At 41.7% G+C, this 22,058-nt stretch overlaps 1 long non-coding RNA gene across 1 annotated transcript in view; it reads left to right on the top strand.

Annotated features, from left to right (window-relative positions):
* The window catches only part of LOC141416437 (uncharacterized), an 88,205-nt gene that overhangs the window by 51,689 nt on the left and 14,458 nt on the right, over positions 1-22,058 (top strand). The window contains exon 2 of the long non-coding RNA XR_012441160.1: positions 11,726-11,800. This is a non-coding gene — a long non-coding RNA (uncharacterized lncRNA). The remainder of the gene's footprint in view (positions 1-11,725; positions 11,801-22,058) is intronic.

Below are 22,058 nucleotides of genomic sequence, written 5' to 3'. Positions count from 1 at the left end.
CCTACTGCAAACTCCCACCCACGTGCTAACTTCCTCAAGCTCCCTCTTCTATAAAAGCCACGCTTAGCCCAGAGTCAGCGCTGTGCCATCTTTCCCCAGTCAGCCTGGCAGTTCGAGCCTGCCATTAAACCTTGCTCTAGGACGTGAGACTTTTCTTGTGAGCTTTCTTTGTGAGCAGTGTTTTTCCTAACAGTACAGAGGCATTTTTTATTTGTTTGTTTGTTTTGTTGGTACTGGGGTTTGATCTCAGGGCCTCATGCTTGTTAGGCAGGCATTCTACCACTTGAGCCACTCCACCAGCCAGAGGCATTTTTAAAAAATATTTTTGATCCATGGTTAGTTGGATCCATGGATGCAGAACCCACCAATATGGAGATCTAAGTGCATTTGGCCTGATATATTCCATGCATGAATGCTTCGGTCCTCAGTCGTACATCCTTCTCTATATCAGTCACCATCACCACAGTAGCAGGGGTTGGAAATGCTGATTAGTTTCAGGTGGGGGTTTTGAGAATGCCATCCAAACAACACGATTGCTTCATGGTGGAGAGAGGGTATGCTGGCGATGTCAACTAAAAGCAGCATTATCCAAGAAGGAAAAAGGGAAAATTAAATTATTTGGCACATCTGAACATTCCTAAGACCCCTCCTGACACATGAGCATATGGACAAACACTGGTCAAATCTGAGTTTGTGCTAATAGGTAGTACTCATGCTTTTTATTGCTCTAAAGCAATTTATCACAAACTTTACAGCTTACCATGATACCCATTAATTAGCTCACAGCTCTAAGGTCAGAAGTCTAAGTGTGGCATGCCTGGATTCTCTACTCAGCGTGTCATAAGAACAAAGTCAGTGTGTAACCCAGGCTGCATTCCCATCTGGAACTCAGGGTCTCTTTCGAAGCCCATGCAGACTGTTGACAGAGTTCAATTCCTTTCTGTTATAGAACTGAGGTCCTGTGTTCTTGTTGGCTGTCATCAGGTGACCACTCTTGGCTGCTATATGCTGTTTTCAGCTCCCCTACCCCAGTTCTTCAAGCCAGTGACACACAATTGTGCTTGCTTGAATGCCTTCAACTTTCTAATCTGTCTCTGGCCATCTGTACCCAGAATTAAGGGGCTTACATGATTAGATCAGGCCCACTTGAATAACTTCCCTTTTGATCAACTCAAACCCAACTGATTAGTAGCCTTAATTACATCTGCAAACTCTCTGCTGTAGAACATAACATAATTATAACCATACAGGATTGCTATGCCCTCATATTTCCAGCTTCTGCTCACACCAAAAGTATCAAGAGATGGAAATCTTGGGCCCTATTTTATAATTTTGGCTATTACATAACCTCCGGGTAAAGACCCTCTTATTGTATTATCACATACCATCAAAAAAGAAGAATAAATATTTGTTGAATGAATGAATGAGATGGCTCCCAAGGTCCTTCATGTTAGGCCCATTCTGACTGCTGGCCCTTCCCTCCCCCCACTTCTGTCACACTTGCACTCTTAGGCTAATCCTGCTGGCCTTTAGATCTCAGCTCCCCTGGTCACTTTAACTCCCGCAAGCCTGGACCCAGTAGCTTGATCCAAATCCCCCATAAGCACTATTATCATATCACTTTATGTCAAGTTCACTCCACTAGAGACTTTTATGCCAAGGAAAGCAAGAATTCACCTATATCATTTATACAGATTAGTTTGGAATGTGACAGACCACGAATTTAGAAATATACCTTTTTTCAAAGAGTCAGACATTCTAACCACCGGTGCCCCTTGGCAAAGAATCCCTTAGATGGTACTGATGAAAAGGGTGCATTTTATAAACCTTTCTCTCTTTTTAAAAGTTCGCATCCATTCCATAGAGAAAATAAAGTAATAGGATGCAATGTCCCATCTGTGTTGAGAGCCAGGGTGTGCAGTAAGGTTAGCCTGGTTAGGATATTCATTTTATGATAAGTTGTTTTGTGAACTTGAACAAGCTCTGTCTCAATCTTAGGTATTCTGTTAGGGGGTTAAAATCAAAGAAGCAGTTTTTATGAAACCTCCAGAGACAGAAATGGAAGCAGAAAATAGCACCTCTCTGGCTCTGCACTACAACAGAGGTGATACGGTGCCGCGGACAAAGCTAGTGGTGACATTTGATTTTGACCTTAAGTCTGAATGAGCATTTGCCAAGAGGAGTAGGAGAAAGAGACTCTGGCAGTGGCGGCAGTGTGGAGCAAAGGTACAGAGACAGAGACACAAATAGGAAAGGGGAAGAGGAGTCAGGCCTGGATGAGGACATTCTATGTACCAAATGCTTCTCGGGGCTACCTCCTTTCACACAGTGAGAAACTCAGTGTGTGGTGAGGGTGTGAGAACTTGAGAGATTAGCTGGAAAGTGAGCTGGGATTGTACTGGAAAGGCCTAATGAGATACTCTATGTAACTTTATCTGGAAGGCCATGAGGGATATGATGGAAGAGTGTGTGTGTGTGCGCTTGTATGTATGTGTATGTTAAATAAAGAAATGCCATAATTACATTTTAATGTTTTTCAATTGTTGATACATATATAGAGATTAATAGACACAAAATAATATTCAAAGCACAATTTTTCTCCTGCCAGTGATCTCCGGCCATCTCTAGAGGGGATGGATGTCATTTGTCCCTTGCTACTCTTGCGGATACTCAGAGCATGTAGAACAAATGTGAGCTAACACAGAATGCTAGAAGATTTTGATTACTGCTAATGTTTGGGTGAAAAATATTGTTTCAGTGAAGTTTTGCTTTCAATTATTTTATTGAGCAAAATTAAGGTCTTTTCTTAGGTTTAAGAGCTGTTCTGTATCCATTTCTATGACTTATCATAAAATCATTTGCCTGTTGTCTTTTGAGTTCTTAGTTATCTTTTCATTTATTTCTTAAGGAATTCGAATAACAGTGTGCATGTGTTTTAAGAGAGCAGATAACAGCATAAGTCATGAGGGTGGCATGAAATAGGGCTGGGGTGAAGGAGACAGGAATGAGGAGGGACAGCTGTTTCTGGGGTAGAAATGATGGTTGGTGACTGATTCAATGTGTTAGGTAAGAGGAGAGGAGTCAAATATGAGTTTGAAAGTATCCAACTTTAGACACTGAGAGGGGAGTGATTCTGCAAACCAAGATCTAGAAAACCACTGAAAAACCATGCAGGGAATTTGCAAGTAATTATTACTAAATAGGTGAGTATATACATATATTGTGCCTATGTGTCTATATGTGTAACATGTGTGTATGCATCCTTCCCACATGACAAAAGATTTAAGACAATTTATAAAAGAAATATACACATAACAAAAGAATGAATAAGAATCATTGTAGGAATTTTGTTGAAGGAAAAAAATGAGTAGCAAATCCAGGGGTGAAATTAACATGCTGCAATGTGTACTATCAATCCTTCACAGTTGCTAAAGGTAGGCTGTTCATTTGGCCCAGAGCTTCCTGAAGGCCAAGGCTAAGATAAAAACACACTAAGCTGTCAAAGTTACTGTTCAGACCTTTCTCTTGGTCTCACCAGATAAATCAGATTCCTCTAACATGAGCTTTTTCATTCTACCCACTATTTGCCATGCACTAAGCCCATGCTCCTCTGCCCATGGTATCAGGAAGTATATCTGGAACTATAGCCCCAGGGGTGTCACATGAACCTATGAATAAAGTCATGTCAATGGTTACTACCACTCTCAAGTCTAGGCAAGCCTGCCTGGTTACTGACTTGTCCAGGGTATTGCTTGTCTCCCATAGACTGCCCAGGGTGACCTCTCCCAGTAGGTTAGATTCTAGGCTACCACACTCTCCTGACTTTCCTGCTACTTCTGTGGCCTTATCTTTTCAGTGCCCATGGGGAGAGGGACATCCTTCTCTTACTGCCACACGTGAGAATGTTTTAAAGCTTAGTTCTTGGCCTTTTTGTCTTCTTTTCTCTGGGCTAGATTTTGTTAAACCTCTTAGGTCAGTTAGTATATATTTGAGGCTTTGCCTGCCAGAGCTCTCTGTTGCAATTACTCAAAAGCAGTCATGGACAATGTCCAAACAAATGGATGTGCCTGTGCTCCAACAAAACTTTATTTTCAAAAGCAGGTTGAGGGCCAGCCCCTGATGATCAATATCAATGCCATCCCATTGATACTGATAACTTTAACCCTGACCTCTTCCCCACAACTCCAGGTTTGAGTTCCTAACAGCCTAGTTGTCATTTCCTCTTAACATGTCCAAAATGATGCCAAACTCAAGTTCCAAACAGAACTCTGGATTCTCCCTCCTCCCCAATCCTCCCACCCATCTTTACTATTTCAGTAACTGGTGTCATTGTTTATTCAGTTTCTCTTAGGCCAGACACCTGGGTCCCTTTAACTCTTTCTTTCTGTGTTACTCAGTTTTATCACTGCCATGGCCAGTACTTCACAGAAGCAATTTAAGGGAAGAAAGATTTATTTTTTTTACAGTTTCAGAGATTTCAGTCCATCAAGGCCAGGTGGACATGATAGAGCAGACCTATTCAACTCATGGAAGTCAGGAAGCAGAGTAAAACAGAACAGAAAGGGGCCAGGCCATGACAGACCCTCCAAAAGCACGGCCCCAGTGACTCACTTCTTTCAACTAGGCCCCACCTTCCACAGTTCCACCACCTTCCAAAAGTCTATTCAAATTCTGAATCTATCAATGGATTAAACTAACCAACCTCTCATCAACTCTGTTGCCAGAACCACATATGGACTAATACTCTACTTTCTCACTAGGCTTCCTGCTTTCACTTTTGCCCACTCTCCCTCCACCCCCACCCCCTATCTAATCCCTCCGCAACTAAAGCAACCTTTTTAAAAGCAGAAGTCAGACTACATCAGCTTAAGACATTCCAGTGCTTAAGCATAATTTCTCCTTGCCGTGGCTTTCAAGGCTCACACGAGTAAATGTCTTTCTAACTCCAACATTTCCCACTCTACTCATTGCTCAGTCCACACTGGTGTCCTTGGTGTTTCTTAAACACAGCAACACACTGTTGCAGGGGCTCTGCACTTGTCGTTCCTTCTGCCTGTAGTGGTTTTCTTCCCCATCACCACAGGGTCTACCCCTTCACATTAATCAGTTCTGGCTCAAATGACACCTTCTTTTAGAAGCCAATTCATGATCACTTGGTTTAAAATAGTGGCCTCCCAGTATCATTCTATCACCTGTTGTCCTCATAGTATTAGTCACTCTCTGATCATATAGAATGTATCTCTCTGCTTATTTGTCTACTGATTGTCTTGCCTGCTAGAATGCAATCTTAAAGAGGTCAAGGGCTTTGTCTTGTTTATTGATGATACTCAGCATGTGAGTGAGTTAATGAAAGACAAATGAATGAGCACTGTTGTCAGAGTTGCAAACTGGAGGCCTGAGATAGAGCAGCATTTGCTTGACTTTTCTGGCCTCGTCTACGTTTAAGCTAGTTGTCTGTAGGGTTCAGACCAGGCCCATAAGACGGGAAAGAGACCAGACGCCACATGCTCCATTTCTTCTTCTTTTTGGGCCCTAGATCTTCCTGCAGGAAACACTTTCCTGAAAGCTTTATTCCATCCCATCATGATCATTCTCTCAAATTGAGGCTTAAGGAGTTGCTCTTCACATAGGCTTTTAGCCCAGCTCCATGGAGTCAGCAGGACCCTGTCACATTTCTTAGGAAAGTCCAGGATCAGGGTGCTGTGGGTCAGATTCTTTTACTGTTGAGACAAGCAAGTCCTCTGCATTGTGCACTGGAGGTCAAGCCACTTAGCTAACTCATACCAGATTGGGCCCTACCTCTCCTTAGGAACAGCGCTCAGAGGACAACCAAGGTCAACTGAGGAACAAGGGAGAAGGAAGGCAACTCTTAAAGAGCCCTGACTACTTACAAGGGACTTAGCAGTATTATTTCAGTTAGTCTTCAAAATGATTATGGGCTTTGAGTTACTCATTTTCCTGGTGAGGAAGAAGCTAAAATGCAGAGAGGTTGCACACTTTCTTACCTACCACCATGTTGCTAATAATTAATAGAAATCAGGGGTAACCCAAGCAGTCTGTCTCTAAGGGCTTTTTCTGGGCCATTCACCACCCTGACTTACAGCCAGATGCTTTGCCTAAATATGGCTATTGCTTAGGGAGCAGGGCAGAGTGCCAATAGGGGAATGGAGCAATGGAGGTTGGCAGCTGGAGAGAAGAGAAATAACTCCCATCTGGCTGTCCATCTCAGACCTGTGATGCAGGTTCACTAGTTAGCAATTTGCCTGAGACTAGACATAGACCAGCCAGACACAGCAAGTTACGTGAAGCAGCTTACTCACTTACAGATCAGCAGCAAAGGGCAAGAAGAAGCCTGGGTTTGTTGTGAGCCAGTCCTCAAAGTTTAGGAAAGCTTCCCAGGGCACAAGAAATCTTATCTGTATGTCCTCTTCTTGTGCCACAATTGAAGGACACCAGAAAGCTGCCTATCCTGAGTTACATACTTCAGGGGTGACAGGACTCACTGGTGTTGGAGGACATCTTGTTTCTTGGAGAAGAGGCTGTGCCAGGCAGTCCCTTCCCATTAGGAGGTGACAGTCTCTGCTCATTCTACAGTTATTCTTGTGAAATACAAGCAAGAAAGGGGATAGGGAAGAACTGGGTCAGTCTAAGACCGCCTATCTTGTGCTACAACATGTCACAAAGAAAGGTAGTAACCTTTAGAGGTTCTTTGAGGGTTAGAAAATTTCTGTCAAAGTTATTATCCTTAGGACCTACACCCAGAGGAGGTAGGCATTGGAAACTTTGAAGTCACAGGTATTGTGATAACCCCTTATGGAAATGAATTGATTAGTTTATTTCAGAGTTTCTGTGCAAACTTTTCAAGAGGCTCAACCTCATTTTTCCCACAAAGAGTCTGGGTATGGAATCTCACCTTTTCTGGCACATAGTTGTCTGGTGTAGGGAGGCATCACAGATCCTCTGGACAAGCTAGCTTTATGGCATATGGAACTCTGAATGTTACCTGAGGATTCTATGAGAAGATGCCTTTAAGATAGATACACTGTTGCCTAAACTATTTTTTATTTTTACCAAGTGAAATTTAAAGCCTGTGTACAAACATTTAAAGTTGTCATTTAGGCAAGATCTCTAGATGTTACAAATCATCCTTTGGTGAAGATATATTCAACTTTTTGTAAAATACGGATTCCTCAATGCTGTTCTCTAACATTCATTAAACTCCTGCTTTGATTCAGTTGACATCCTTGGGGGCCAGTCTTAGTTGTACCTTACAACTTTTAATAAGCGAGGGACAGTGGACATTAAGGATAACTAATTTACTCAATTGAACAGATAGTAAACAACAGAGGCAGGATCTGGACCCTTGTTTCCAGATCTAAAGTATAATGCGTATTATTTTTATGAGTTCTCATGAAATAGTGTCTCTTGAGTGAGCATTGTCATTCTTGGCCTCTAATGAAGTTGTTTCATTCACCAAATGCTACAAACTTTTTTTTTTATTGTTTTATTATTCATATGTGCATACAAGGCTTGGGTCATTTCTCCCCCCTGCCCCCACCCCCTCCCTTACCACCCACTCTGCCCCCTGCCTCTCCCCCCTACCCCCTCAATACCCAGCAGAAACTATTTTGCCCTTATTTCTAATTTTGTTGAAGAGAGAGTATAAGCAATAATAGGAAGGAACAAGGGTTTTTGCTGGTTGAGATAAGGATAGCTATACAGGGAGTTGACTCACATTAATTTCCTGTGCATGTGTGTTACCTTCTAGGTTAATTCTTTTTGATCTCACCTTTTCTCTAGTTCCTGGTCCCCTTTTCCTATTGGCCTCAGTTGCTTTTAAGGTATCTGCTTTAGTTTCTCTGCATTAAGGGCAACAAATGCTAGCTAATTTTTTAGGTGTCTTACCTATCTTCACCCCTCCCTTGTGTGCTCTCGCTTTTATCATGTGCTCAAAGTCCAATCCCCTTGTTGTGTTTGCCCTTGATCTAATGTCCACGTATGAGGGAGAACATACGATTTTTGGTCTTTTGGGCCAGGCTAACCTCGCTCAGAATGATGTTCTCCAATTCCATCCATTTACCAGCGAATGATAACATTTCGTTCTTCTTCATGGCTGAATAAAATTCCATTGTGTATAGATACCACATTTTCTTAATCCATTCATCAGTGGTGGGGCATCTTGGCTGTTTCCATAAGTTAAATGCCACAAACTCTTGATTGGTATCCAAATCCTCACAGAAGATCCCCTTGGCTTTTTCCTTCCCACTCCTGCATACTACCACGGGGCTTCTAGGTAAAGGACACATTTCCTAATCTCCCTTGCAGTGAACTAGTGGCAGTATAGCTAAGCTATGGCCAACAGTTGGGAGTGGACAGCCATCTACAAACCAAGAAGGATGAAGAAGAAACCAACCCAGCTGATACCTTGAACTTAGACTTCTAGCCTTCAGAACTGTGACAATATCAATTTCTCTTGCTTAAGCCACGCAGTGTATGGTACTTGTTATAGCAGCCCTAACAAGCTAACATATTATCTAAGATGCTGATGAATTTGGGTTCACTTTGGGCTAGGGTTGTTCACTTTGAACACATACAAGTTTCCTTGCTGAAATAGATAGCAAAACTTACTAATATCAAAAACTAAACTTTATTGTGCATTTACCATTGATGCTATATTAAGAGCTTTTCTCATATATTTTCTCATTTTGTCCTCAAAACAATCCTGTAAGTATAATATTATGCCTGTCTTTTTAGGTGAAGACACTGAGGCCGAAGTGACTAAGGGGTTAAGGAAAGTCCTGAGTCTCCCAGTGGTAGAACCAGGCTTTGACCCCTTTTACCTGGAAAGACCTGAGCCTTGAAGTCTGATGGATTTGAGGTTAAATACTTGTTCTACAAATTACTAGCTATGATACCTGGAGTTTTTTCCTTCACTCCTCTGAGCCTTAATGTCCACATCTATAAAATGGTAATCATAAGGCACAGGCCTTTGTGATGGTTGCACGATACAACTCATGACTACGATTTCCATTACCTATGGAGAGCTCATGAAATGTCAGCCTCTGTATTTTATGACATCAGGCTCAGTTGCTTTTTATAAGCATTTCTAATCCAATCAGTCTATGTGTCAGGGTCAGAGGTCAAGGCTGTTTCCTGCATTACAGTTTTTCCAGTTCCTTGTCCCATCTGCTTTGTCGTTTCCTCAAAGGATATGACCTTTACCCAGGACCTCACATTGTAGATGGGGAGGTCACAGAAGGTCTCACGCAGACTGAAGACGCTTAGGAAGCAAAACAAACCACCGTACAAAGAAACTTAAAGGCCATGGCCACTGGTACATCCTCTGAGTCCACATGCGAAGTAAAAGGGGAGAATGAGTTTTTGTGCTGCTGTTATTTGCCAGGTGAGGCTTTAGTGGTTACAAGGATGGCACTGTATTGGGCACATCAGGGGAGGAAAAGCCTGCAGATGCACAGCACTGGATGAAGGTGATAAGTGCCTTTAAAAGGGCAAACATGCTGAGTATTGAGGGGATGGAGAAGTAATTTTGGTTTGAAAAAGTGCAACACTTCCATTGAGAGGATGATAATTGAAATAAGTCTTGAAAGAAGAGAGGAAGGAGTAAGAGAAGATGGTGTTTTCATCCAGACACCATCTATCCTCAGCTCAATTGTGTGTTAATGGTTGAGGTCTACATCTGACAGCACAAAAGACCTGAACCCCAAGTATTTGTATGGAGGTACAGTTTGTACTTACCCCTAACTAATAAGCTCCAAACTTAGCAGAAAGAGGCTGCCCTGGGCACATCTGTTTGAAGGATAAGCAGTTCTGATCCTCTGGCTCTTTTAACTTCATCTCTGGGATTAAGCCCATGGACCCATAGGGGACTTCTGGAAGATATTGCCTGGCCTCTGGATGAACCTTTTTCATGAGAAGTGCCATGAGATAACAGACAGAATGCCCCACCCCTGTGGATGTTTTCGAGCTTTGTAAGTGTGAAGTATCCCAGCCTGCTTAGGAAGGCCCTGTAAGCCTCTGTGGTCCAATGGTTGCCCTTCCCCAAGGAAATCATCATCTGGAAAAGTGACTGGCTTTTCCTTTCAGGGTGGTTTCTAGAAAGTTCAGAGTCAGATTGGCAGCTCCCTTGTCACAAGCAAACATAACATATGGTCTACAGTTTTTAAAGAATCACTCCTGGGTCCCTTTAAAATCTCCATCCTTGTTTTTATTTCTTCTTAAGCCCCACTCTGTTTCTCCAGCTTTTATATGCTGTGAGCTACTTTCAGACTTTTCTGGACTGAGGTGTGTTTGAGTACTCTCTTCATTTCCTTCTTGTCTGCAGATCTTTGCACAAGAGGTTTCCTTTGAAGATAATGCTTTCTTCTTATTCTTCTGTTCTCTCTTTACTTACTTACCTCTCCTTCCTGGTGAAGACCCTGGAGCTCCTGTCCTCCTACTTCTCAGGTTAGCTCACGTGTCATCCGAGCATGAAGTTCTCCCCTACCATGGCATTCTTCCTCTCTATGGACTGGACTATTTACTTGTTCATATCCCTGCTAGATGTTACACTTTGTAAGGGTTGAGTTTCTGTCTGTCTCCTTTAAAGTAGTCTCTCTAAGCACTAGCAGTTTGCCTGCCATGTTTGAATGTATGGCAAAACCTTTGTCATCTGGAAGAGAGAAGCTATTTTTATGACCAACAGTTTTTTGATATGTCAAAAAAGATAGGAATTAGTATGTAGGATTGTTGTGAGGATCAAAGAGTTGCTTCATGTAAAGTTCTCAGAACAGGGATTGACTGCATTAAAGTGTCTTTCACCTTCAGTCACACTCCCTACATGTGATCAACTTCTTAGCAATTAATTCACTATAAAGCAAATCCTTTGGAGACTACATGGTTTAGCAGCTTAAAGAAAAAAGTATACAGATATAATTGAGATTGTTTGGATCTGGAATAGCCCCCAAAGGCCCATGTGTTAAAGACTTTGTCCTCAGTTTGTTGTAATTGGAGGTGGTGGAGCCTTTAAGAAGGGGCCAAGCAGAAAATCATGGCTACATGTCCTCAGAGGGGACCTTGGGTTGGGGCTTCCCTCTCATTCTTTCTCTCTCTGTCTCTCTCTCGCCCTCAACCAAGATGTGCCTCCACAGGCCTAAAGCAACAGGGTCAATCAGTCATGGACTGAAACTTCTAAAACTGTAAGCCAAAATAAACCTTTTGGCTTTATAAGCTAATTATCTCAGGTATTTGTTCCAGTAATAAAAAGTTGGCTAACACAGTGATAGAAGAGATAGACCATTGTGGAACCACTCAAAGTTGTTAAGACTTCAGACAATAGTTGGCCTTGGAGCAGGCTGATGGGAGGTGGTCTGGTGAGATAAGCAAAGCCTGGGGCCACTAAGCAGTCCCCACTAGATCTTTCCAGGCTACTGCTCTGATTTTTGTGAGGAAGCCTTTAGAGGACAGATCAGACTCCTGGAGATTGGCTAAGCATTTGCAATGTCCAGGAGTCTTCAGATGTTTGACAAATGCAATGGACCTAGGAAAATCTCTGATGGGCATTTCATGAGGCTGTGAGTTCCTCTGTGTTATTTATTCATGTTTGAGTTCCAGAAAATAACATATTTCCCTACCTGTTGAACTCAGTTCTCAAAGCCACTTCTCCCCTGGCTTTATTTTCAGCCAATAGCATGATCTCTTGTATCTCTAAATGGCTTTTTTCCTCTAGGGTTCTTGATGCAAGGAGCTTCCAGGCAGCACAGAGGCCATATTCACCTGCATCTCCAAAGTTGCTGCATGGTCGGTAAGAGACACGAGACCTCTTTATTCATGGGGGTCATCATTCCTGTGGATGGAGTGTTCAAGGATGGGTATTTGGGCCACTCCTCCCCAAGCCCCAGAAGAAGATCTGTCACAGCTGTTTTAAGAGGTGGTCTCAGCCCCTTTAACAACTTATTATCTGTTACTTCTCCTCCCAACAAGTCACCCCTGGTACAAATGACTCAAGTACACAACAGGTGCTCTCTAGGCAGCAGCAACTTCAAAACACTCCAGGCTCCTGATAACCTGCATGGTCCTTCCCATACAGAAATTCCAGAGCTGCTGCGTGAAGATCTGAGATGAGAAAGCAATGCCAGTCTCGGAAGAGGCTGGTGGGAGGTCTCCATTCCTTTCTGGAAGCTCACTCTTCCCATATGCCAAGAGAAGCCCTAACAAGACACGAGGGAATTAACCAACCTCACTCTATGCCCATCCTTGCTTTCCTGCCTCCTTTTAATAAGATCTAGGTATTCAAATATGCCTATATATAATAATTCTTTAAGCAAAAAGCATACTATTTCAACATAGCTCTACCTCAGGGCTGTAGACATAGTAAGACCATTAAAAATATATGCTGTTTCCTTGACTGTAAATTTCTGGAAAACCGAATGTGAAGAGGACTAGGAACCATGGGCATTTCTTGTTTTGCACAGAGTAGAAAGAGATAGCCTCAGGGCAGCAAATCCAGTAAGAAGGAAAACTTTCTTCTATGGCTAAATGAACCAGAAAATAGTACCAAGAGGCTATTCTTACAGACCTGATATTGTCCAAGATCTGAGTTTTCCATGTTGAAAACAGAGAACATGCATACACCAAAAAAATGACACCACCAATTCACAGCTCAACATGGTACGAGTTGGAAAACTCCCACTCCATTTACGAAAACAATAGTTCCTCGGACACTATAGAATTTTACCAATAACTGCTGAATGTATGCTTAAGCCCAGTAATAATGGCTAGCCAACTAAGAGGTACTTACACTGAATTATACCTCCAGCGTGTAGGTTGTCACAGAGGGAGACCTTAATTATCAATGTGCTATGCCCTTGCTTTGCATTTAACAAATGGCTTTAATGTGGCTATTCATGTTCTAATTTAAACAGCTTGGTAATTAGAAAATGGGAAATAGGCGTAGCAAAGGGAGTTGTCAGTTTCCTGTGCTTTGTATGTGACCTTTTATCCTCTGTACCTCTGTGCATTGAAACTCTTGACTGAGGAGGCAGGACCAGCTTTGAGACAGGGCACAGCATAGCCTGAACTTCCAAGCATATGAAGAAGTTCCAGACTGTGATTGAAGAGAGAATCACACACAGAATTACCTCACTGATTGAACAAACTCTATGTGCTGAGCCCTGTTCTGAGCATGTGGAATGTCAGTAAGCTCCTGCTAATACGGAGCTCAGAGTCGCAGCTAGTGCAGTTATTGAATGGGTAGTCATCAGTAGTGAGCCTGTTTTGGGCCCCACCCTGTCCAGAGCCTCTTTCAACAGCTCAGATGAAGACATAAAGGCATGTGCCAAATCTTCAGAGACCAACCGTGAACACCCAGTTCATGCTGAACAATTCCCTTGCTTGGTTTTGTTAGCTGCTCAGTGAGACAGGCACCGGTAGGGGCAAACTCCTATATTAGCACACCTTCAAATTGGTCTTTTCCTTTTGTCTCATCCAAAAGTTTTGGGAGAAAACTAAGTATACCCAAAGGTGTTGCTGTCTATTATTTTAACCTTTTGAACATGTGTTCCATGATCTTGAGCTGAACATATCCAAAAAAGTGTCTGCCATCTTGCTTTCTTAACTATGACATTAGACTGAGCATGCTCAGAAATGTGCCCAGTCACTAAAGTGCTTTCCTATATGAGCATATAGAGGCTACCTGAATAAAATTCTCATGCTTCCTTCGTTCAGGAAGAGCATTGCTTTGGGAACCTGCTGTAGGTAATAAATCTTTCTCCACTTTTATTTCTTAGCCATGCTTGTTTAGGCTTTGCATTCACCAAGATGCAAAACCATTGCGTTCAGTTACAATTTCTCATTCTCACTACATGCTTGCAAAGCAAGTATCATCATCACTTGCATTTAAGAGCACAGAAGACTAGAGGGCATATTCAGATTTCACATCCAAGTTCCCTTCCCTCTGTCTGCAGGTGCCAGGCACAATTAATACCTGATGATGAAGCAAGGATCCAAGTCTTTATTATCTGAAAAAAATGAGCTTGCACCAATAGTTTATATGGGGGTGGTAATATAAAGAGTAAGGTTAAGACATAACATTTAAAGACTTGAATTCTTTTGGCCATGTTTTTGATACAGTATCTGTTTCTGGGATTACTTCCTGCAGTTTATGAGTGCTCTGTTTTTCCCTGGTACTCTGGAGGAAGTTGTCCTTTAAATGCAAGATTAATAAATTTAATAGGCACATTTAAGAAGTAAGAGAATTTAGTGTTGATGTTACTCCTGGGCAGAAGTGGTCATGGACAAGGTGATTTAAGGATTGATCTTTATTATGGTTGTCTCTTGCTGTGTAATAAAGCAACTCAAAACTCAATGGTATAAAATAAAATTATTTTGTTATACTTATGAATTTTGTGAGTCAGGAATTTGGACAAGCTACAACAGGAGTGGTTTGTCTTTATTCTATAATATCTAGAGTTTCATTTGGTAAAACTGGAATGGCTGGGGCTAACTCTGATTTCTGAGCTGAAATCATCTGGAGGCTTCTTCACTTAAATGGGTAGCACCTGAGCTAGGATGAGTTGAAGCCTGGGTTTGGCTGGGACTGTCTATTGGAGCTTTTTCATGTGACCTGGGCTTCCTCACAGAATGGCTGCTGCTTAGGATAGTTGGATTTCTTATATGGCAGTTGAAGTTCCAAAAGCAAATGTTCTATCAAACTGTAGAAGGAAAATGATGTCATATTCCATACTCTATTGGTCAAAGCAGTCATAAGCCATCCAGATTCAAGGGGAGGAAACACAAACCCCATCTTATAAGAGATACGTCAAAGAATTTGTGGCCATATTTTAAAACTATCACATCCCCCAAGGGTTTATACTCCCTGTGGGTTTTTAGCTCAATTCACTCTGCCAGAATAACTCCCAAATTAGAGGGAAAAAAAAAACCTGAGGAGGAATAATATAACTGTTGTCCTCAGCTCTTTGAAAGACTGTCATATGCAAGAGAGAACAGACTCAACCCACAAGACTTCAAAGACAAAACTAAAGACCAATGAGTAAATAGAAGATGAAAACTTACTAAGTTTTTAGGGAGGTTTGTTGATAGGTTGACCTGGCTACCAAGTTGGTAAATTCTCTGATTTTTTTAAACTATTGATTAAAGACAAATCAAGAATGTTCTAGAAGGGCTTCAGGCATTGCCTGGGGGATTATGTTAGACAACTTCTTTAGAAAAGCAGGGGCTATAAGGGGCTACATATTAGAAACATCACAGCAGATACAAGAGTCATAATAGTCCAAGGCTTCAATTCTCTCTTTCCAAGTCATCTCCTTAAATATATGATTCCAGAGATATTGGTGAGGTCTGACTGGTACCTCCCCTTTAATGTTCTTTTCCTAGATTGGTGCCTAGTGAGATATTAATTCTTTTCATTTAAGCCTTTGATTATTGTTAAAATGTCAGGCATGGGAGAGGTGAAAGCCGAAGCTTTTCCAGTAATTTATAATTTAACACAAACATGATTCAACTTGTATTCTGTGTGTCTAATTGGACAAGAGAAGACAGGGCAAAGAGTAGCTGAGAAGAATGTATAAGTGCTTTAAAAGGAGGGAAAGGATGACGGGGTGGTTGTGGCGGGGAGAAGATATGGAATGATAGAGAAGTGCTGAGAGCTTCCAATGCCAGCTCTGGTGGAGGGCTGATTGTTTTGTTGATTCATTGATCTATTAATTGATTTTTTAGCTCAATGTAAAAGGATAGGAAGTCAAAGTTATTTGAACTAGTGGTAGGAAGTAAGTGCCCTGTTCACCACCTTTCAAATGATTGACCAATGCAACCAGAGGCTCATCTTAGAGAAGATCTCAGATCCCTCTTTCCTGCTTGGAGTGGGGGAGGCTCATACTTGCTCACTTATTCCCATCCTCACACTCCATCAGAACAGGGATGATCTAAGGCCTGGCGCACACTTCCTGAGAAGTCATGTCAGCCTGTATAAACAAAGTAAAAATCTCAGCCATAAATTCGCAAAGCAAGTGAAATCCCAGGGGAAGAAGGAAATGGTGTGGGAGGCAAGCACATCTCTGGGGGAAATGCTTCAATTTGGGCACATGGGGTCTGGTCACTTAAATACAGCCTCTTCAGGAGCCCATAGCAGAGATTCAAAAGGAGGCTATAAAATTTATAGCATAAACAGATCATTGGATACAGGGACAAATAAATACCCAATAGACTCCTACATCCTTCTTCTCTAAGCGCTATTCACACAGGGGAAGATATTTCTGAACAAAGAGAACAACATTGTTACAAAACTGTTGAAGACCCCAACTTTCACTTATGTGTCTTCCTTCCCTCACACAGCTCAGAGTGCCCCCACAAAACCAGCTGTCAAGAAAGCATTTGATGTCAGCCATCTGCATCTAAATCAAAAGGCAAGGGCTGCCTCTATCAGTGTATTTCAATTTTAAGCCTAATTTCTCTGGGTAGAGTAGAAGACTCCTTTAAGGGAATTCAGACTGGAGAAGAGTCATTGGGTAGATGCCGAGTATGGGGAGGTAGGGTAGAGAGTTGACCAGGCAGCTACCACTTCTCTTTCCATGCAAAGGTACAGGGTCAGGCATTGGTTTAGTGTTAGGAAGCAAGAGGGCCTGAATTTTGGTCTGGATGCTGTACTTTTGATTAGTACCTAGTGTGAGTGGGAGCTCAGTCTGTGGTCCAGGAGGAGTCAATAAGCCTTTCTATGTCTGTCTCCTTTCCTGTGATCTGTGAAGGAATCAGCTTCATGGGGCTCCATATTACATTAGCAGCTAGTCAAAGGGAGCTAGGCCCTGCAGGCCTTCCCAACAGCAAGAATTTTAATTGGTTGTAAATAGGTAACCATGATTCTCAAGGAGAACCCTTCCAAATGGAGACTGTATATAGCCTTGCTATTCCAGATCCACGGACATCTGAGGATAAAGAGTCCCAAATAACACCAAGTGCTATTTATTGCCACCAACTTAATACAAAGCTGAGCCCTGATTCTGTTATGCATTGCCAATAATCAGCTTTATAGAATCACAGACATATCAACTGTCCCTAAAGCCCCACAAGGCTATTTTTCTAGCGTTATACATCCTCCACGTCTTAGATGTCATGGCACTGTTCTAGTGAAATTGAATATCACCCCATTACTAGAATATGGAGTGAATTCAGTATACAATGAATTTCAGATGCAGATTTTTTTGTTCTGTTTCTCTCTTCTTCCTTCCTTCCTCCCTTCCTTCCTTCTTTCCTCCCTCCCTCCCTCCCTCCCTTCTTCCTGCCTTCCTTTCTTCTTTTTTGGCAGTTAGTAGACCAGCAGATCTGTTATATGAAGCATTTAAACTTTCACAAGCACAATTACAACGTGATGCTCAACAAATCCAAGTTAAAGGGACCACTTGCCAGCATTAGGAAAAAGAACCAGTGGTTCTAAAGGTGTTTTCAGCATAGATCTTGTCCAAAGAAAGAAAACACCTTGGAACTCAATAGGAATAAAGTTTAAATATGACTTGGGACATGGAGCTTTTTTTTTATACATGAATTTGAGCTTTGTGAAGCCAGCAGCAATAAACAGGACTTATAATACAATTGATGGCCAATAAACAAGAATAAGAGTCTGAAATAATAACACACACTAGGAACCAACTCAGACAGCCAGAACCTCCACTCAGTAGGATAATAGCTCCACACGCACAGAATCTCTAACTAGCCAGATAGGGTACAATTGTGGCATTCTGTATGAGCCCATTAGTGTGGGCTTGTGTTGCCCTGACGTAGAGAAAAAATTAAATTACTTACTCATTACTGAAGAAAAGACTCAGAGTCTCTCACATTTGCATTGGTAAATCATAAAGAATCTTAGCCAAGCAGTTTTCCCTGAAGATTTGTCACAAATGTTTTGCATACAAAATAAGACCACAACTCCAGCCTGGGTTACACACTGAGAAGGTTTAGTGTCTCACAATCTCAGAATTTCTTCCCTGTGAGCTCTGGATTGCAAAGAGATCGCTAGTACCTTGAATTTTTTCTTTTATTGTAGTAATTGGAGAATACATTAACCAGTTTGGCAGGAAATATCCACAGCAAATTTGGTTTGCTAAGAAGGGAAGCTCTAGTGAACAGAAATGGTATTTATCTGAAATATATATTTATCACTGGAATATTCCCTTGATACAACTACACTTCTGGGCAAACTATCCCAGAGGTCATGAAGAGAGGGGCTCACAGCAAATTAATATGTTTAAAACACATAGTTTACTGAATTTATTTAAAGCATATGGGAAGCAAGAGAAGACAGAAGAGGCTCCCACAGTTAGGAGAAGGTGCAGGTAGGGAGAGGAACCACACCACCTGATTCTCAGTCACGCAGTGTTGGTGATTCTGTCTCTCCCTGCTATATCTGACATCCTAATAGTGGGTCACACAGGTGAGAGATGATGTCTGAGCAAGGAAGGTGCAGACTGTGCCTGGATCCCACCCAGACTTGCTCCACCATAGAGATCCAGGACAAGTCCCTTGGTCAACAGCTCCAGCCTGATTTGAGTTCTATTTCTTGGGCAGAGGGTAAATGATACCACCAGGGCTATCATCATAAGTGACCCATGTAAGACCTCATGAATATTGAGTGTCTTGAATTCCTCATGTGTGTTTAGAGGCTCATGAACATTTGTTGCCTCCTGGTCCTTCTGGCCCTTTCTATGTTCAGCAACTTTATCTATATGTAACCTGTCTCCCAGGTTGCTAACTTCCTCTTCTATAACTGACATGTTTTATGAACTCTGTGTCTCATGAGCAAGTTGATTATTCATTACCTTTAATCTTCTGTAGCTTACAAATTTTGTTCATTTTCTTTGTGTTCTAGAGTAGAATCAAATATTCTCAAAGAAGACAGCAAGTTCACACCACAGTGAAAGATGCTATGTACTTAAATTTATGATATTTGAGACAGTAAGTGCTTAATTCCAGATTATTTATAGGATGAAAGTAGATTCCTGTCTGGTCCCTCTATGAATGCATGAATTACTTGGGAGAACATAATTTCTCAGAGCCTCTTTTTCCTCTGTGTGAAATGGGAGTGATGACCATTTAAACTTACAAGCTTGTTGTGGGGACTGAAAGATCACTAATAGAGGTGCTCAGCTCTGTGCCTGGAGGATCGTACTTTTCACCAGGGTAGTGAGACACAGAGAATTGGGTTTCAGTTTATCAGACACAATTATTTATAAAACACCCAGTGACATTAGGAAAAACAGTTGAAGGGTGGCACCCCTATTGGAACAAAATAAGCTTACATTCCTTGACCTGTGTAGGTAGGTTACCTTGAAATTTCCTGAAAATAATAAAATGGCAATTTCCAGTGTCTTCATTAGTCTATCTAAACTGTAGAAAGATGCTGTGTACTTAAATTTACGGCATTTGGTACAGTAGGGAGATCTGAATCACACACACACACATACATATGTTAATATCAGATAGTATTGGAAATGCCTATCTCGAAAAGATTTGGTCCTTCTGGCCCTTTCTATGTTCAGAAACTATAGAAACTTTCTATATGAACTTTCTATGTTCAGTTCACCCATGGTATAGAAGCCTGGAGTCTCAGCAGCCAGGTCTCAGCTGGGTCAAGACCGCACACAGTGACAACGGCACAGTGGGAAATGTCTGGAGACATTTGTGCTGCCAGCATCTTCAAAACCAAGAGGATGAAGGGGAAATATGGGCAGGGCTGGCGATGTGAGGAAATGATCGCCTTGGCCCATGGCATACTTTGATGAAAACTGTGCTGGGCAATTCCTTCAGCTTCAGGAACAGAAACCACGTTTGTCAATAAATTTACAGCATGTGGGGAAATCACTCCCAGGGTGAGGTCAGGGATAGAATGAGTCCTGCGAGGCCAATGCCCACAAAGGCAGTTGCCAGAATTTACATTTTCCCATTTGCCATCTGGTTCTGGTGTATGTAAATCCACAAGATGAAGCCACCGAGGCCCTCCCACCCCCCAGCACCTGCCTGTCTGTGGCTATGCACAGGGTGGGAGGTGGGGGAAAGACACAGAGGACCTGGACATGCCTGATGGAAGCAGACTCCAGCATCATCAAAACCCGCCACCCCAGGGCTTTTTCTATACTTCTGGAGTCCCCTGGAAAATGTCAGTCCCATCATTACAAATAATTTCTAATGAATGCCCAAACTATACTGAGGACAAAAGATATTTTAACATATAGACATTTTTCAATTAGAAAAAAATTTGCATACTGTAAAAATTCCAAGAGTATTTAAGTATAGACAAAAAAGCAAGAGACTTTATTTCCCACCCAAACCTGATTCCCCAGAGACAACTGCTAATGATTTAGTATGACTTCTTTCAAAACCTTTTCATTAGGTATAAAAGGGAGTAATGCAGGTTCTGAAATCAGACTGTCTGTGTTTGGACCTGTCTCTGTCACTTAGTAGCCATGTCAACTTACACAAGTTTCATAACCTTTCTGTGCCTCAGTTTAATCATCTTTTAAAAATGGGGATAGTAATAGGATCTACTTCACACACTGTCATAAAGATTTAGTATATTTATGCACATAGAATTTATACCTGATATGTAGTAAGCACCTGATACATATTTGCAAAAATAAGATTGAATGGAAGATGAATTTGAAAGAAAAACAAAATTCCTTAGGGGCTCTGTTTCCAAGGGCAATAAGGTAAAAGAGTAGGCTAGCTTGGGGTTGGTGCTTTGGATCCTAAGCAGTTGTCTAGTTTCAGAATGTTTTTGTTTCAGGAGACACAGTTTTTTTATTCTTCCCCAGGAAAAAATAACTATCTGGTACTAGTGAAGAACAGAGGCACTCAGGCCAAATGAGGACTGAGTCTCTGCTTACCAGTACTGTGATAACGGCACCCGCCAACTGCTCTGTGCCTCAATAACTTTACCTACAGAATGGAGACATAAGTTTCATCTCAAGGATTATGTGAAATAATGCACAGGAATGATACTGTTTAGCTCAGCATAAGTAATCAAAAATGGCAGCCCTGGTGACAGGAAGAGAAGGGCCTATTGCTTGTTTTATCCAGTAGACCGCAGGATCTCCAAGAAGAGGAGAGACTGAGACTGGAGACTTGACTTTGATTGTTCAGCAGGTGTTGATTCACACGTCAATTTTTTCTATGACTTTGGCAACTCATCTTCTTATGAATAGAATAAACTTTTCCAGTTGTCAAAGTACTTCAAATGCATTCACTTGATTGCCACCCTCTGAGTCAGAGGATAGGGAAGGTATCATTAGCACTGACTGAACTTTGGTTTCCAGAAAACTGAAACTTAGAAAGCAAAGCATAAATTCCTTGGCCATGGTTTCTGAAAACATGGCAGAGCTAGAACAGACACTATCCCTCTAGTTCCCGGAGGAGGCCAAACGCAGATGTGTAGCATACAGAGGGCCACAGGCTACACAGATGAGATTAGGGTTTAGCAAAGCATCTTTAGGTACTACCACCTCTACCTCCACCACCATGACAGGTTCAGTCCACTAGATTAATTTTTCTAGTGTGGCTGATGAAACTAATAATACTCACCAAAAGTGATTATGGAGGCCAGGGCGAAAAACTACCTTTTCCTTACCAAGAGGATCTATATTTAGAGAAGCGTGGTTTTCCCTCTATATCATACTCACGTATTTTGAAGCAGGACAATTTTATCTATAACTGTGCTGCAAGAAGAGGAAAATGGAAATTTTAATGAAAATGCCTACGCAAGGCGAATTGGAATCAGTTCTTTTGCAATAGGAAGCAGCTATTTTGCTCAGTAGGCAACAAAACCTTTAGCTTGTGTTCATAAAAATTATGATCATTTCTGTCTCCACTGAAATTTAACCAAAGGGGTTGGAGAAAGGATCTTGAAAGTTCAGAGGCAGTTCACTCGGAAATTTGTCTCCAGACTTGGAAAGCATTTCAATTTTTCAAAAGGGCACACAAAGAAAGAGCCTGGATTCCTGTACACAAAGCATACAGACTCTCCCAATCTTCAGAACTGTAGTGACTGTGTGTTGCTAGCT

The sequence above is a fragment of the Castor canadensis genome, chromosome 14 (assembly GCF_047511655.1).
Source record: "Castor canadensis chromosome 14, mCasCan1.hap1v2, whole genome shotgun sequence".
In the NCBI taxonomy this organism is placed as follows: Eukaryota; Metazoa; Chordata; class Mammalia; order Rodentia; family Castoridae; genus Castor; species Castor canadensis.
The sequence above is the reverse complement of the archived record's forward strand: the minus strand, read 5'-3'. Positions and strand labels throughout refer to the sequence as shown.